General features: G+C 42.9%; 1 pseudogene; it reads right to left on the bottom strand.

The window, feature by feature from the left end:
• Positions 1–801: 801 nt before the first annotated feature.
• Positions 802–2,273, bottom strand: LOC117723185 (heterogeneous nuclear ribonucleoprotein A3 pseudogene; annotated as a pseudogene).
• Between the last annotated feature and the right edge of the window lie 14,742 nt (positions 2,274–17,015).

Below are 17,015 nucleotides of genomic sequence, written 5' to 3'. Positions count from 1 at the left end.
AGCAGGCCCAGGATAGATGAAGTTTGGGGGGTGGTGGTGGATGTGTTTATATAAGTGAAGGATGGTGTCCCCAGGGGACAACCATGCTACAAGGAGTTGGTGGGTGGGTCCTACATAGGATATGTTCTAGATCTAGAGAGAATCTCTACTGAAAGAGAAAATGAACTAAAGAGGAGGCCCTTGAAGTCACTGCACCACAGAATTGTTTGGGCACAAAGACTCTTGGAAGTATAGCAAAGGCACGGGGGTAATAGAGCCATCTGAGTATCTGTAATCGACTTACTTCTAACTTCCATAGAATACCGGCTCAGGATGAACGTCTGGAGTACCAGGGGTGGCAGAGCAGGATGATGAATTTGAAAGGATCGAGATGCAGATTCTAAAAGTCCAAGGACCCAGAGAAGGAGCCGTTATTAGAGAAATGGGGGCCAGGAGGTGCCTGGGGAAAACTTGAGCTGGACATCAAATGGGATACATCTGTTACCTCTTGCAGCCACTCTTCCCTGACCCGAGGTCTCCAATGTGAAGAATAAAACAGCCTAGGAACATCCAGGACCTACGGGATTTCTTCTGAATCAACTTAGGATGATTCCATTATTTTGATACTGTCTTAGTTTTTCATATTTATATTTGGGTTCTCTGAATGCTGCTACTGCATGAGAGATGGTCTAAGAAGAAAATCTGGTCACACATAACATTCAAATCTATGGCCCTGATCATAACAGAAAGCATGGTTTCTACGGAACAAACACACTTTTTTTTTTTTTTTTTGAAAAGTTAAAAATTCCTTAATTTTTTAATTCCTGGCACCACTACCACAATTTACAGGGCAATATACCTGATGTAATGAAAAGAAAAAGAAAAAGACAGAGCTACAACAGATAAAAGACCTCAGGAATGTACATCTAATTGACACTACATTGCATTAATCAATAGCTGCACTTTTTGCAAACTGTGGCTATGACTCCTGAACAAGAAGGGTTTCCTGTTTAAGCTGCAGTAACTTTTCTGACTATGGATCATCGTTCCTCCTGTGGCAGATTTTTACAGTTTCTCTAATGCATTTGGGACGACTGTCTCAAAGTAACCTGCAGCTTTCCTGACAACTCCTCGCTCTCTCTCCTGCTAAGAACTGTAGCCATTTCTGTTTTGCTTTAAAACCTTCTGCTACCATATCTACCACTTCCACCTCCAGATCCATAGCCACCACCATAGGGACTGCCTGAGCTTCTTCCACCAAAACTGCCCCCTTTCATGGGTCCATAATTTGATTGCTGCTGTCCACTATAATTTCCAAAGTCATTATAGTTCCCACCACCATAGTTACCGCCACCAAAATTTCCTCCTTCATTGTAACCATCATATCCTCCTCCACCACCACCACATCCACCACCTTGGTTTCCATATCCCTGTCCACCACCTCCATAACCTCCTCTACTACTGTAACCAGGACCACCACCATAGATGTCACCATCACCTCCAAATCCATTATATCCACCATCACCACCTCCATAACTACCTCCGCTGCCACCACCTCCACCACCATAGCCTCCTCTTCCACCAAAGTTTCCTCCACGACCAAAGTTTCCTCCACGACCCATGAAGTTGCCAGATCCACCTCCACGACCTCTCTGTGATCCAGCAGACTGCATCTCTTGTTTAGAAAGGGCCTTTTTCACTTCACAATTATGCCCATTAATAGTGTGGTATTTCTGAACAACGATTTTATCAACTGTGTCATGATCATCAAAAGTTACAAAAGCAAATCCTCTCTTTTCCCCACTCTGCCTGTCTTCCATAACTTCTATGGTTTCAGTCTTGCCATACTTTTCAAAGTAGTCTCTCAGATTATACTCTTCTGTATCCTATTTAATACCACCAACAAAAATTTTCTTCACCGTTAAATGGGCACCAGGCTTTACAGAATCCTCTCTAGAAACAGCTCTCTTTGGTTCTACCACACGCCCATCAACCTTGTGGGGCCGAGCACACATTGCAGCATCCACCTCTTCAACACAAGAGTAGGTCGCAAAACCAAAGCCCCTGGAACGTTTTGTTTGGGGATCTCTCATTACCACACAGTCTGTAAGTGTGCCCCATTTCTCAAAATGTTCTCTTAAGCTATCATCTGTGGTTTCAAAGCTCAGACCACCAATAAACAGCTTCCTCAGCTGCTCTGGTTCCTTTGGATCATGGCCCTCCTCCCCCAGGCGGCGGCAGCGGCGAGGGCCGGAGTCAGGCTGGGGGCGACCGGGCGGCGGTTTTACTTCCATTTTGAGACCGGACTCGCCTCTTCCAACTCGAGTTCAATATGGGACCGAGCCACAAACACACTTTTAATATTATGAAGTCGGTGGTACTAGAGCCAAGAGATAAAAGAAATTCTATATACCAGCTCCTGGGAGAAACATTGTAATACATGAATATATATTATTTCTCTCTATTATCTATATGTCATCTATCTCTTATCTATTTATCTAGCTATTATATTTTTATTGTTTACAAAGATGTATATGTCCATTGCAGAAAATTTGGAAAAATTTGAAAACTATAAGATGGAAAACAAATAAAAAATGATACTTCTATTCACAGTAATAATCTTAGCACATTATTTTATTTATTTTATGGAAGTATATACTTTATTTCTAGATATTTAAATATGCATAGATTTATTTTAAATGGTTTATATCTTTATAACCTTAAAACTAAAAGCAATACCACATATCTATTCTATTTTATAATTAACTTACTATTTTAAAAAACACATATAGACATATTAAATATACTTTCTATGTCCATATTGTGTCTCAACACAGTTGCCCCAGCACAGTGTTGTGTGGATGTACTGTATTGTATCTTTTATCTGTCGACTTTTATTCTTCTGTTATTCATAACTCAGTGATAAGCTTTATCTTTTACATATTTCCAGAAAATTTCAGAAGACTCATGTCTTCTTCTTATAGCCCTACAGATTCTTTGTCAAAGACTTCTTGGCTTTATTTGTGTGGCTCTACTTCTGGGTTCTATTTGCTCAATTTGTGTGTTTATCTTCTCATCAACAGCACACTGCTGACATCCTCCTGTCTCCTCCTCACCCCTGGCTATCATGTGGATGCTCGGGATCTGAACTCAGGTCCTTATGCTTGCCCAGCATGCACTAGGCCATCTCCCATAGCACCCAGAGTGTTCTTATTTAGAGATATCTCCTGCAACTTAAGTGGTTTCCTTGGACTCCAGTCGTTGGATAGCCACCGTCTTGATTTTATTCTAGTTCAGAAAAGTCTATTGTGACTATTGTTTTTCTTGAATGGCCTTACAGTTTTATTTAAATAGACTGAACTTTAGCTTTTAAGACAGTATCCATTAAGCCAAGAGATCATGGCCTAATTACATATATTTAGAAACACATGTTAAAATTACAAAGATTATTAGTGTTCTGACACCCAATGCGTGTCACAGAGAGGAGGGGGGGTCCCACCCTGGAGGAAGCAGTGGTTAGTGGAAAGAACAAGTGCCTGACACTTGTTTTTCAGGACAGTCTCAGGCTGCCAATGAAGCCATGTTTAAGATGTCAGCAAATGCCTAGAGGTCAGATCCACAGTTAGGCATCAGTTAGGAGATTTTGAGTTACCGATTTCCAGAGGCCAGGACTCACTCACGACGAGTCCTGCATAGTGTGTTCCAAGCACAGGGTGAATACTGGGGCACTGTGTTCTTGTTCTGACCCAACACTGCATATATGCTTCTAGCTTCTTACCTAACACCGACTAAACCCCCTCTTCCTGTTTCTCTCCCATTCTCTCCCCCCTTCTTTCTCCCTTTCTTTCTTCTTCCCTCTCTCTCTTCTTCCTTGTTTCTTTCATTTCCTTCTTCTTTTTCTTTCTGGCACTGGGGATTAAACTAGAACTTCATGCATGATCGGCAAGAGCTCCACTCCCGAGCTACTGGCCCACTGTTTTTAGTCCCTCCCTGAATTGCAACTGCCCTTTCTTTTGGAAGCCCTAGAGATGGTTACTGGAGCCCGTTTGAACCCAGATCATCAGTCTCTGCTTTGGAGCATCTTAGCACGGTGGGCCCACCATCCCAGATCCATCTTGTTAAAGAATCAGTTGTTTGGAAGTTATTCATGTCAATCAAATCGGAATATAACACAGGGATGTATGAACATAGGAGGATCTGCATGTAGGGCAGTGACACTGACTCTCATGACCTTCCTGGATGCCTCAGGCTCCTTTTTTTTTTTTTTTTTTTTTTTTTTTTTACTTCAAAGAAGCTTCATTTAGACAGAAATGAGTAACATGCCAGTGGTCCATGCTAAGATGCTGTGAACCCCCCAACAAAAAGGACCGGCAAACGGATGCATGGATGCTATTGTAGGTTAAAGTATTCGAAGACTAGCTAGTCATAAAAAAAAAAAAAATTGCAGACTCTGATCAAACTTTAAAACTCAAAAACAGGTTGGCTACTGATTGATGAATAAGATGATTCTTATGGGCCTATCTGCTAGCTGTGCTCACTGCTGGTCCTGAAAAAGTATTAGGCATTTCAGGTTCAGTTTGTCCCAGAAGGGACATGCTCGCCAGAGACAGAGCCTGTATATAAGCCATATTTGCTGATGACACACAACACAGAGTCTTGGGGCTCCTGAGGACATCTTGGTCTTACTTTGCATTCCTTTAGGTTGGCTGTTCTTTCTACCTTGATCTTGAGCCATTCCCTCACCCCTACCTTGACCCCAGCGGTCAGATAATTAGGTATGTTTGGCATGGAGAAATGACTGGTAATTACCACTCATTCTGCTTGGACCGGCTAGCAAGGCTAAGGCAAGGGAGGGGACTTCTGACAGCCTGAGCATGACTGAGCGATGGCTTGGCCAATTAAGGCCTTCATACTAGAATATTCCACGCATGCTATAGGATAGTGAAGAGATTCATCACCTATATTTAAAGTTGAATTTACTGATATTTTATGGTATTAGATATTATTTCTATTAACATTTTATGCTGAAATTACAGAATGATTCGTGAGTACTGAATTTTTGATTGCTTTTACAGTTGCTGGGACACTATTAAACTTGATTTACGTTAATAGTGCTGTAAGAAGATATTAACAATGGAAGTTCCAAAAGCACTTAGCATCTCATAATTGGAGTTAAATGACAAAAAAAATGAAGAGATAATAAAGTGAGGAGAGGAAAGGAGAGAGAAAGTTTTGACAATATTCTTTTCAACCTGTGGTTCTTAATAAGTTTTTTTTGCAGGATTGTTTTAAGTTCGGAAGGGATCAAACCCTCATCAGGAGAGGTGATGCTGATTTATTAAAGGGATTTTATAATATGGAATTAAGACCTCGCTCCAGGTAGAGAGCACAGAATTTAGCACTTCTCTGAGAGAAAATGTTCCGATTTCCAGAGGAGAGAGGAAAGTCCAATTACCACATTCTTATTCCCTCTGTTATGTCAAGAAGATCGCCAAACTTTTTAAAGTGAAAATTGATTTAGCCGGAGCTGCTAGTGTAGAGACAAGGGGGCATTTGTAGCTAAGATGTCAAAGCTCGAGCAATAACAACAGCCTCTGTAATGAATTTTACGGCACTTTACGGCACTATCATCACAGGCGGGCTCCATTCTCGCCACCTTCCGCATATGATCTCATTTAACCTCCACAACATTCCTGTGCATTACGTGGCGGTGACAAATACCCGAGAGAAACAGCTCAAAGAAAGAAAGGTTGATTTGGACTCATGATTTCAGTCTTTGGTGGGCTGATTCCATAGCTCTGGGCCCAAGGCAAGGAAGAAGGACCATGATGACAGAAGAGAGCTGTCTGTTCATGGTAGGCAGGAAGCAAAGATGAGAGACCCGAAGTGGGCAAAGGTGAGATACTCCTCAAAGTGATGCCTTCCGTGGCCTACTTCCTCCAAATGGGTCCTATTTTCCCTATCTCTCCATACATGTACACATATATGTGTATATATACACACATACATATCTTCATATATATGCACATATATATGTATATAGGAATACACATATGTACATGTACATGTATGCATATGCACACACATATATGTACACATATATGTATATATGCACACATGTATACACATATATACATATACACACATATGTATGAATGTATATGTATGTATACATATATGTATGTGCATGTATATATACACATGTGTACACATATATATGCGTGTCTACATATATGTGTATATATATATATATATATATATATATATATCTGAAAAAATATAAAATTATGTGTGTGTGTTTGTGAAGGGGGTCAATACATTGACCAGGTCAGAACCCTGATATAGTTGTATCTATCATCAGAGTACTAAGGCTCCAATATATGAGTGTTTTGGGAGTTATTTCATATCTAAACCACAATAGTTACTATTATGACTTCCGGTTAAGGCTAAAGAGAGGGAAAAACTGAGTGGCTTTGATTTTCGATATAAGGTCTCACTCTGTCCTACACTGGCCTTGAACTCATGGCACTCCTTCTAGCTCAGCCTCCCAGATGCTGGGATACAGATGTGAACCACCATCTCTAACAATTCAGTGGTAACAACAAGTTCAGCACCAGGATTTGAACATAGGCAATAGTCTGGCTTCCAACAGATCTTTATCTTCTAGACTTTTCGGGGCGTAGCAGGTTATAGTTACATGGGGAGTTAACTTCTATGTGACTCTCTTGGGCCCAGTGTGCTCTATCAGGAGACACTCCTTTCTTAGAAAACCAAGACATTTTAGAACTGTATACAGATGAACTGGAGTCCGAGCAACGCTATTACTATATGTTAACATGCTTTTCCTGACCCAGAAGTTTATATTTTGAATGCTTTTAAAAAGAATTCAAGGGGCTGGAGAGGTGGCTCAGCACTTAAGAGCGCTTGCTGCTCTGGCTCAGACCTGAGTTTGGGTTTCAGCACACACTGGGCAGCTCACGGTCATCCATAACTCTTGCTCTGGGGTATTGGACATCGCTTGTCTCCATAGGCTTCTGCGTTCATGTGCACATTCCCACCTCCAACCACATATACATAATTAAAAACAATGATAAAATTCTATTAAAAAAATAAGAAATCAAAGCACTTTTCTGGACTTCTGCAAATGAGGTTGATGTCGAGTCAAGCAGATTGTACTGACTAGAGAAACCATCTTAGCATGGCAAGCAAAAACAGGATTAGACTTAGGATCCTGCCGTCTCATTCCAGATTACAAGAGACTCTGAGGAGTGATGGTGAGAAGGTGAGTGGAAACAACACAAGAGAAAAGACCCAGGTGAATTCTGACTTCCTGGTTTTCCCGGGGACAGAGTGAACAGGATGGTCTAGGTCTTTCCCCTGTCTCTTTGGCTTCACGATGATCTGTCTTGGTTTTTATGGTCTTCATTTCAATATGTAGTCATCTTTCAAAATCTATAAGGTATTGACTCCTGGACCATTTGGGACAGCCCAGTTGAAGGACACTAAGGCATCATAGGAAAAATGAAGTTGTTTACATGTCCTTTGTGCATAGTCTCCTATGTTCTAATCATTCTAGATGATTTGTCATGCCTCATTCAGTGATATTCTCCTATGTATCTCTGGAGTATATACAATGCCAGGCACAAGGTATGTGTTATGCAAATAAATATACATTACTTAGGGAATGACAACAGAGTCTGCACTTACAATGTTTTTGAATAGTTCTTGGCCAAATCCCTGCATATGAAACCTGCGCACATAGAGGGCTAAACACCCTTTGTTTTAATCAAACAAAGAGCAGAAAGGAACAAACAAACAAAAAAACAAATGAATTCTAAATTGGAAATGCTACCTAGATGATATCATGATATTCCTGGTGAATATTGGCTACCATGATATTGAGGGTGAACATTGGTAGAGACCTGCTGGATAGTTAGGATTCTGAGATGGGATCACGCTTAGGAAACAATGTCCTGCAAACTCTGAGGACTCGTGGCCCCCTACTCAGCCTTGACCATTCAGAGCCACAGCCACAGTGCAGGTGTTCTGTCTTCAGTGGAAGTGACTCTTTTCATTCCTCTCCCCATAAACCTATTTTCTTTAGAGCTAAAACTAGGCATCTGAGAAAGTATGGGAGCCCAAATCTCAGCCTAGACTGAAGTGCATTTTAACTATAAATAATGAGAAAAATCCAATTTTTGTACTTAGTTTTCTCCTGAAACATATATGAATACACATATACATTGTGCTCACACACACACACACACACACACAAACACACACACACACACACACACACTCACATGCACACATGGGGTCTTGAATCCTCTCCAGATAAAGAAGAGATCTAAATGCATACAACTACACTGCCACGTTAGGGTTAATATCTGTTTTGCTTTACGATAAAAGTAACCTCAAGTTGTTTCTGTTGAATTGAAACATTTGCATGAAGGACGCACAGTGGTAAATATAACAGATTGAATGAGATTTATGTTGTAAACATTATCTAAAAGCCACCTCTTCTAAAGGCATGGTTCAAGGGGGAGCAGACATGTCTATTTTATTAAGCAAGGAAATTGCTCCAGGAATCTAGGGTAAAATATTTTTCTTGTAATTTTAACTCACTTAAAATCATGTGACTGTTTTTACTGATTTATTTCTTTAGTTCATTCTTTTAAACTCAGGAATGGACAGCCAAGCATATAACATTTATAGACTTCATTTGGAAAATGGCCATTATTTACCTTAAAAGCGATTGAGAATGTGAATCCGGGACCTTGTTAAGATCATAGCTAACAAAAGGCACAGAATAAAAAAAAGGGACTGGTCACCAATAAGCCCACGATAGATGATTGCATGGACAGACACACGAATAGATTAATGAATAGACAGAAAAACAGATAGATGGATAATGCAGATGAATGAATTAAGAGAGACACAAATGGATAGACAAGTAGATGACAGATAATAGAAAGGAATTCATAGATCAATACATGGTTAGAAAATGGATAGGGAGATGCACATGGATGAATAGATGACTGGGTAGCAGAATAAATAGTTGATATCTAAATGAATATGCCTAGATGAATGGAGAGAAAGATGCCAGAGGTTGATGAATGTAAGGGGAAATCTGGAATGAAACGGTAGATAGATGCAAAGTTACCACAATATCATGATTGTGCCCGACTGTAGTGGAATACCAATGAAGATAAAGACATCTCTCTTTGTGAAGGGTTTTAAAGCAGTTTACCTGGGTTGTGTATAGGCCAGAGTAGGAAATGAGTCACTAAGTGCTCTGAACTTACACAATAAAGGGCCCAAAGGCATGAACAATCAAACACATCGATGTAACATGACTAGGTCACTCCTGAATCCCCCAAAATGCACTAGTGAGGTCTACTTGGCCTCTTTGACATCTGCTTGAACAATGCCCAGATGCAGAGACAGAGGAAGATGATGGCTTCCCAGGCAGCCTTGGTGCATTCTTGATAACAGACAAAAGACATTCCTTTTGGCCCCTTCTTTAATTCTAATATTCCCATGTACTTGCTCTGGTAGACCTACTTAGGAGGGCCTGGTGTTGTAATTAATCCATGTCACAGGAAGATGTAGTATCGGTGGGGATTTATGAGTGGTTTGAGCTGCCATGATGTGTAGGGGAACCTCAGCCTGTGTGATATAAATGCCTCTGCTAATTGGATTGCCAGAGCTAATCAGAAGCCAGAAAGGGAATTTAAAAAAAAAAAAAAAAAAGAAAGAAAGAAAGAAAGCCATGTTTGCTGCTGCGGCTGCTGAGGTGCTGCCGGCGGCTGATAAAGTGGACAGCTCCTTTCAGGACAAGAGCTGCAGGAATTGAATCCTCATGTACAGGTCTTACTCTTGACAGCTAGGCTATCTCAAGTGACACATCCCCCTTTGTCACCAGCCCAGGAAGAAACAGGGCCATAGGAGGAAGAGCAGACTGATCTCAAAGAGATTTCTTTTCTTTTCTTTCTTTCTTTCTTTCTTTCTTTCTTTCTTTCTTTTGTTCTTTCCTTTTTTTTTTTTTTTAAAGATTATTATTATCAAATTGAGAATTCAGAGCGAAGAGGAGAGATGGAAGGAGCAGAGACCATTGTGAGAAGATGCCCATCAGCTAGCTGCTGAGATAGTTAGATGGCTTCTCTAAATTGAAGTTCTACTTCCAGGAACATGGGAGTGACCAACACCACTTTGGGGTGTGACTCTGGGAGTGTGAGCCCATGTCCCCACGGCCAAGAGGCACATGCAGGTTTCTGCACCAAATTTACTGAAAAAAAAACGAGAACATGATGCAAGGATACCCATTTTACTGGACAGGTACAGTTTGGAGAGTGGAAGGGCTGGGTCTGTAAAGAGTATTAAGGAAACAGACCAGGTGTAAAGCCTCTCAGTTCAGGGGGTTGGGGGTGGGGGAAGCCATCAAAGCTAAGAAGGAACTCATGGTCTAACCTTGGTCTCTCTGTGTTTTGCATGAGGGTCAAGATAAAAGCACATGTATGTTCATCGGGCCACATACTCCCCTCCAACCGATGGTTCATTCCAGCAGAAAGCATGCAAGGTATCTAAGGAGAGACTGGACAGCTTTCTGTCTCCACCTTCCTTGCCTATGCCTTCATGATTCTCTGCAAGGAAAACAGGTCTTTAATATCTGGATTTACCAAGCCGAGTTTCCTGAGGTTCTCATTAAATCCTACTTCTTATCCTCCCCCCACCCCCCGGCTTCTTTCCCCTCTGTCATTATCTCTCCTTTGCCTGTATTTCTTCTGGAGCCCCCACTCTATGCCCCAGAGCCCTGCCTGAGAGGCAAATCCTTAGCCTCGGTGAGTAGGCAGCAAGCCCCTCTTGCACACAACAAAGAGTCTATTTTTTCCCCCCTGCTCTATCTTTTGGACGACACGATAAAAAATAACCCTGTATTTATGCAAATTGCAAAGTAGCGTGTGATAATGAAAACAAAACAGCGCTGGCCCGCAGCCAAGACATGGCGTTGACGGGGGCTCCGGACCATGTGGCTCCCGATTCTTCAGGGAAAGCAGCTGTAGAGAAATGAGACTACACACAGCACCCTCCTCACGGCGCGCACACCCACAACGGCACGCATTCCGGTACCCGTCACCTTGGAGCTGGCCAAACTTGGGGATCCAAAAAGCGGTCCTGCTTCCTAGCGGTGTTGAGCTCTGCAGCGTCGTCCCCCACGAACCTCCCTGCCCCCTGCTCCTGATTCCCTTTCAGGAATTTACAAACATTTTTCCCTAGATCAATATCCGTATTGATTATTCATTGTGAGCGAGTCGTGTGTCTTTGGTGATCCAGCTTGCAGAGGGTAGCAGCTAAAGACGGCTGCAGGGGGAAAAAATAACAGAAGGTGAGAAAGACCCAGCTCTGGCTGGGGTCTGCGGCTGTCACACCACAGAGAGGAAGAAGAAGAGAATGCTCCAGAATGAAAGGATGGAGAAGGGTGGAAGAGAAAGAGAGCAACAGCAAGCAAGGAAGACATGAGGACTGCATCTGGTCTTAGGGATCTCAATGGGCTTGGAGGAAAGCCCCATCACCTTGGGTCTGCTGCTAGGTGCAAAATGCCGTGTGTTCCTCTGCTCTGGGAGTGAAAAGGGACTCACGGTTTTGGTGTCTTCCTACGTAAGAGCTTTTGGTGGGGGGATTCCTTGGCATGCTGACAGACAAGGAAGGACGCAGCAGCAGTGAGGTAAAAGAAGAGGAAGAAAAAAAAAAATCAACCCAGTCCTTTCCAACCGCCTCGCCGAGGATGTGCACCCGTTCGGTTTGATTTGAACAGCTTGCTGCTCTAAATGGCATGCGGAAGGAGGATAATTAAAAAGGCCAGCATCACTTACTAAGTGAGTAAACACAAAGCCGTTCCAAACGTGCTCTCCAGTTAATGAGGAGCTGTGATTTCTTATACTTCAAGGCAAAACAAGACAGGGATAGGGGCTCAGCCGAGTGTATGTCTGCATGTGGATGTGGATATGGGGGTGGCCGGTGGTCCTTGGTGATGGCGATAAATCGACTAATTGTTGGTGATGTTTAAAAAAGGGATTACTGGAAAAGACGGTGAGAGGATGACAGGAAGACATCTTGGATCAGAGCCAAAAAAATAATAATCAAGGCAAATCAAGTCTGCAGTTCGGAGAAAAACACCCATGGCTTGGGAAGCTCCGATGGGAACATGGGAACCGCTGGAGTTCCTCAGCCGAGTCTGGGAATATTGTTGTGGGCACAAGAGGACAAACAAGACTCAGGAAAGAGTCATGGCATGCCAGCTTACCCAGCTATGCCACACACTGAGGAAAAAGAAAACCCAAAGCAAATCCACACCAGACCCAAACAGTGAAAGCCAACATATCCTTTGCATTGGAGTCTTTCTGCTGGCTCAAAGTCATTCCATCTATTTAAAGCAATTCTACATCATGCCTCCTGCTAGTAGCTGCTAGTCCTCTTTTGCCTGTCTTCCAGAAGCTGCCTTACGGTTGCAGGATGATAGTGGGAAGAGGAGGTTGGGGAAAGTCAGTTTTCCATTGGCTGGGCTTCTGGCAAATGTGCCAAGTGATTGTCTTTGCCATTTGGACCGACATACGGGAGCTGGTTGGGGATTCCTCTTCTGTTGTCACCCAGCTGTGGCTTGGTGAGTCCCAAACCAACCGTGAACTCTTTTTATACAGTGTTCCAAATACACATGGACAAGGTGGGGACCCCCAAGGAATAAAAACAGTTGGATTTTCCTTTCTCTGGGTGTTCAGTTAATTGAGCTATATGGATGTCTTTTCCATAAGTGGGAATGAGGCTTTAAAAAAACATCCTGGATATGGTAGCACAGATAAGACTCTCCAACCAATGGAGTTTTTAAACTTTTACCTTGCTTCTTAATTTTGGGCTCCCCAATATATCTTGTTTCCCTGAGTAGTAGATGTCCTGCCGACATAGTAGAGACCCAAAGAATATAAATTAAACCCAGCTATGGATGGTTAGGGTATATCTGTGAACACCATCAGTGTTCATAGAGACCCATGCCTGTGCTGTTTGCGGGTGCATGTGTCAGCATCCTACGCAGTGTGTGCTTGCATGTGTGTGGATCAGTGCCTGTGTGTCTCTGGGAAAGGGAGGGAGAGTGTGAGGTCAGTGTGGACTGGACGCTTGGGTATTTATGTAATTCATGCAAAGCATGTTCTGTGATGCTAGGCAGACAGCCACCCATCCCTGGACTCTGCTACTCTGGAGGGCCTGTTCAGACCTGATCTGAATGTTAAATGAAAGAGACAAAATTAGCATACTAACCAAGGATGTCAACCCCTCCTCACAATCAAGAAATGGCCCAGCCCCTTTTCTCTAAAGCTGGCACAGCCATGCACGAACGAACGCCAGCCACTTAACTACGTCCTCTGCCGGATCATGTTTTTGTTGTTGTTGTTTTTTGTTTGTTTGTTTTTAATGAAAGACTGGAAATTCATTAATGAGGAGAGAAAGAAGCCTTCAAGGGGGGGGGGGCTCTAATGAAAACAAATGAACCTCTTTGAATCTCCTCAGGGCCAAACTCAGGGGGTGGGTGGGGTTTGCTTTTTCCTCTGTCGCTGGAGAATAGAAAATTCCAGAGACAACGGACCACTTGAAGAAAGCCAAAGAATGCCCTGCTTGGGAATAGTTCTCCTATGTGGCATAGACCAGCCATGGTCAATGTATCTGTGTTAATAAACCTCAGTAGGCTTTATCGTGCTAACTCTAAATGACAAGTGTGGTCTACCAGATGTCTTTCCGGTCAAGCTCAGGCATAGGTTATTGAAGTTTTTTGACCTTGTAAAGGTCAGAAGAAAAGAACCCTTTAAGCATTTGCTTTTGACCCACATCCCCCTCCCCCCTATTATCAGTCTTGCTTTGTAGCCCAGGCTGGCCTGGAACTCATAGTGATTCTTCTGCCTTAGCTTCAAAGTGTTGGGACTCCAGGTCTGAGCATCCACAGTTGTCTGGCCTCTATTGACCTACTGGGTTTTTTCTTGAGTCAGGGTCTTACATAGCCTAGGCTGGTATGTAGTTAAGGATGCCCTTGAAGTGCTGTATAGATATGTACCAACATGACTGGTTTTATGAAGTACGGGAGATACAACCTAGAGCTTTGACTATGTTACATAAACCACGTCCCAGCTTCTTGCCTCTACTTTAGAAGTAAAACACATTGTTTTATTGGGCTATGTACCAGGCCTTTTGCAAAGACAGGAGTTGCTTTTACTTTGATCTCTATAATACAAGAAAGCAACAAAAGGAAAGATGTGACTTGTGCCTCTACAGAGCCCACACTAAAGTAGGCAGAATGCTGGCTAAGAGCCCAAGAGCTGGCCAGGCTACTCTGAGTATTAGGCCAGTGAAAATGTAGTTTCCTTCTCTTTTGTTTCTCATTTCTTTAGTTTTCCAACAGGTGCTAGAATTTCTTCTGTTTTTCCTTTATTCTTCCCTACTCCTGCCTCCTCTTCCTCTCCTCCTCTTCCTTCTCTTTCTCTTCCTCCCTCTTTTTCCCCTTCTTCCTCTCCTCCTCTTCCTCATCCTCTTCCCCTTCCTTCTCTCCTCTTCTTACTCCTCTTCTTCCTCTCTTCTTTTTCCTCTTTCTCTTCCCCCCTCTTCTTCCCCTTCTTCCTCTTCCCCTTCCTTCTCTCCTCTTCCTCCTCCTCTTCTTCTTCCTCCTCTTCCTCCTCCTCTTCCTCCTCCTCTTCCTCCTCTTCTTCTTCCTCCTCTTCTTCCTCTTCTTACTCCTCCTCTTCCTCCTCTTCTTCCTCTTCTTACTCCTCGTCTTCCTCTCTTCATCCTCCTCTTTCTCTTCCTCCCTCTTCTTCTCCTTCTTCCTTTCCTCCTCTTTCTCATCCTCTTCCTCTTTCCTTTCTTCTTCCTCCTCCCCTCTTCCTCCTCCCCTCTTCTTCCTCCTCTTCCTCCTCCTCTTCCTCCTCTTTCTCTTCCTCCTTTTTTTCCTCCTCCTTTTCCTCCTCCTTCCCTCCTCCTCTTTGTCCTTTTCTTTTTAATTTTAATACTGAATCTTTAAAGACTGAATCTTGGGCTTTGGATACAGTGCATAAGAACTCTCCCATTGAATCATATCCCAAATCCTCTTTTTAAAAACTTTTTCTTTTAAGTCTGAAACAAAGTCCTATCAAGTTACTCAGGACCCTTTGAATTTATTGCATAACACAGGTGGGCTTTGAACTTGGGAATCCAACTTGAACTTTGAACTTAGGATCACCTGTTGTCTCAGCCTCCTGAGTTGTTCTGATTGCAGGCCTATGCTGACAAGCTTGCCACCTTCTTTATTTTATTTTTTTAAAAAAATATTCTTATCCTTTAAGGACCAGAATATCCTTAAAAACAAACTTCTATTCATTGTTCTTGGATGGTTTTGTTTTAAAAGTGGGGGAGGGGTCACATATTCTAAAATGCTCAGGAATCATTGGCCCAGTTTCAAGAGGCAATACACAGGACAAGGGCTTGGGTTAATCTAGCGAGCAAAGAGAGCCCTTATCCCTGATCCTGCAGCATTTGGGAGAATAAAAGCCCTGCTTCCTCTTGCCTAACTTTCCAGTATACCAACAGGTGCTAGAATTGGTGTGTTTAAATAAATACATTACTTTTAACTTAAAAAAAATTACCCTATTGAGGATTGACTCTAGGGCATGGTCTATTCCAGGCAAGCATTCTTTTACCATAGAGATATGTTTATGATTTAGATTGATGTATCAATCTAAAAAGCTAGGGGCTGGAGAGATGGCTCAGTGGTTAAGAGCGCTTGTTCTGGCAGAGGATCCTGATTTAATTTCCAGGACCCACACAGTGGCTTACAATTATCTGCAACTCCCAAGTACTCTCCACACACATCTCCTGCTCCTCATTGTAGCCAGTGCCAGGGATGGCTAGTTATCACAGTGCTTGATTTTACAGATGGTACGCCCTTAACACAGAACTTGTCTAAGGGCAAAGCTACAGAGAAGCCATCATGAGGCGTTGGGGTCTGACTCTGATGGGCTCTATTACTCTTCTGAAGGTCTCATTAAAGACACCCTCTTTTGAACTCCTGACCTCATTTCTAGATTTGCATTGTATGGGCAGTGTAGTTGGTCTTGTTAGCCATAAGCAACCATGGCTCCATCATGGTGGTTGTAGCAAGACACTCACTAACTTTCTATTCTCCAGTATTTGTACGTATATCCTTTCTTCTTTTGGAAGTCAACTTCACCCACCAGGTGATCTACATTTACCTCTTGAGGGGGAGGCAGGTACTGCCAAGTGAACCCAGGGTCTCATACATCCCAGGAAAGCATTGAGCCCTGAGCTATGCCCCCAGGCCTCCTTTAACATACAATTATTTATTTAACATTTTTTACATTTGTTAATTCTGTGAGCACACATGCACATCATGGTGCGTGTCAGAACGTCAGAAGATAGGCTCCAGGAGTTGGTTCTCTCTTTCTACACATGGGTTCCTGGAACATGAGTTCCAGAGAACTCAGGTGGTCAGACCTGCAGGCAAGGTTCTTGAGCCACTAAGCCTTCCTGCCAGCCCCTTAACATTTTATTTGAGACAAAGTCTTAGTGAATTACCCAGGCTAGCCTTGAACTCATTCTGTAGCAGCAGTGGATCTGTCTCAGCCTTTGATGTGGTTGAGATATAGACCCTGCCACAGACCCCTCTTCATTTCTGTCTGCTTCCTCATTAACCCTCTTTCTGGTCATTGATGGTCCAGTACACTCTGCTTTACTTCCCAGTGTTACCGGATTCTTTCTACCTCCCTCTCCTCCACCACACTTCCTGTCATTATTCCATTTCTTGCTTCACTTCTGGGCCCCTCTTTTTTTCCCTTTCTTAGATACGACTGCCCCAGAACAGGCCTGCGACCTCCTATTCTCAGTCACACACAGCTTGCTCTGTGCAATGTCAGGCAACCCCAGGTATCTGGCTTCCCGCTTTCCTCTCCGTGTGGCCTTTGGCTGTGTGCTTGATGTGCCTTTCTTGCTTGATTTCCTCAGTG

This window comes from Arvicanthis niloticus, chromosome 18, assembly GCF_011762505.2.
Source record: "Arvicanthis niloticus isolate mArvNil1 chromosome 18, mArvNil1.pat.X, whole genome shotgun sequence".
Taxonomy (NCBI): Eukaryota; Metazoa; Chordata; class Mammalia; order Rodentia; family Muridae; genus Arvicanthis; species Arvicanthis niloticus.
Note: the sequence above shows the minus strand (reverse complement) of the source record. Positions and strands in the feature narration are given on the sequence as shown.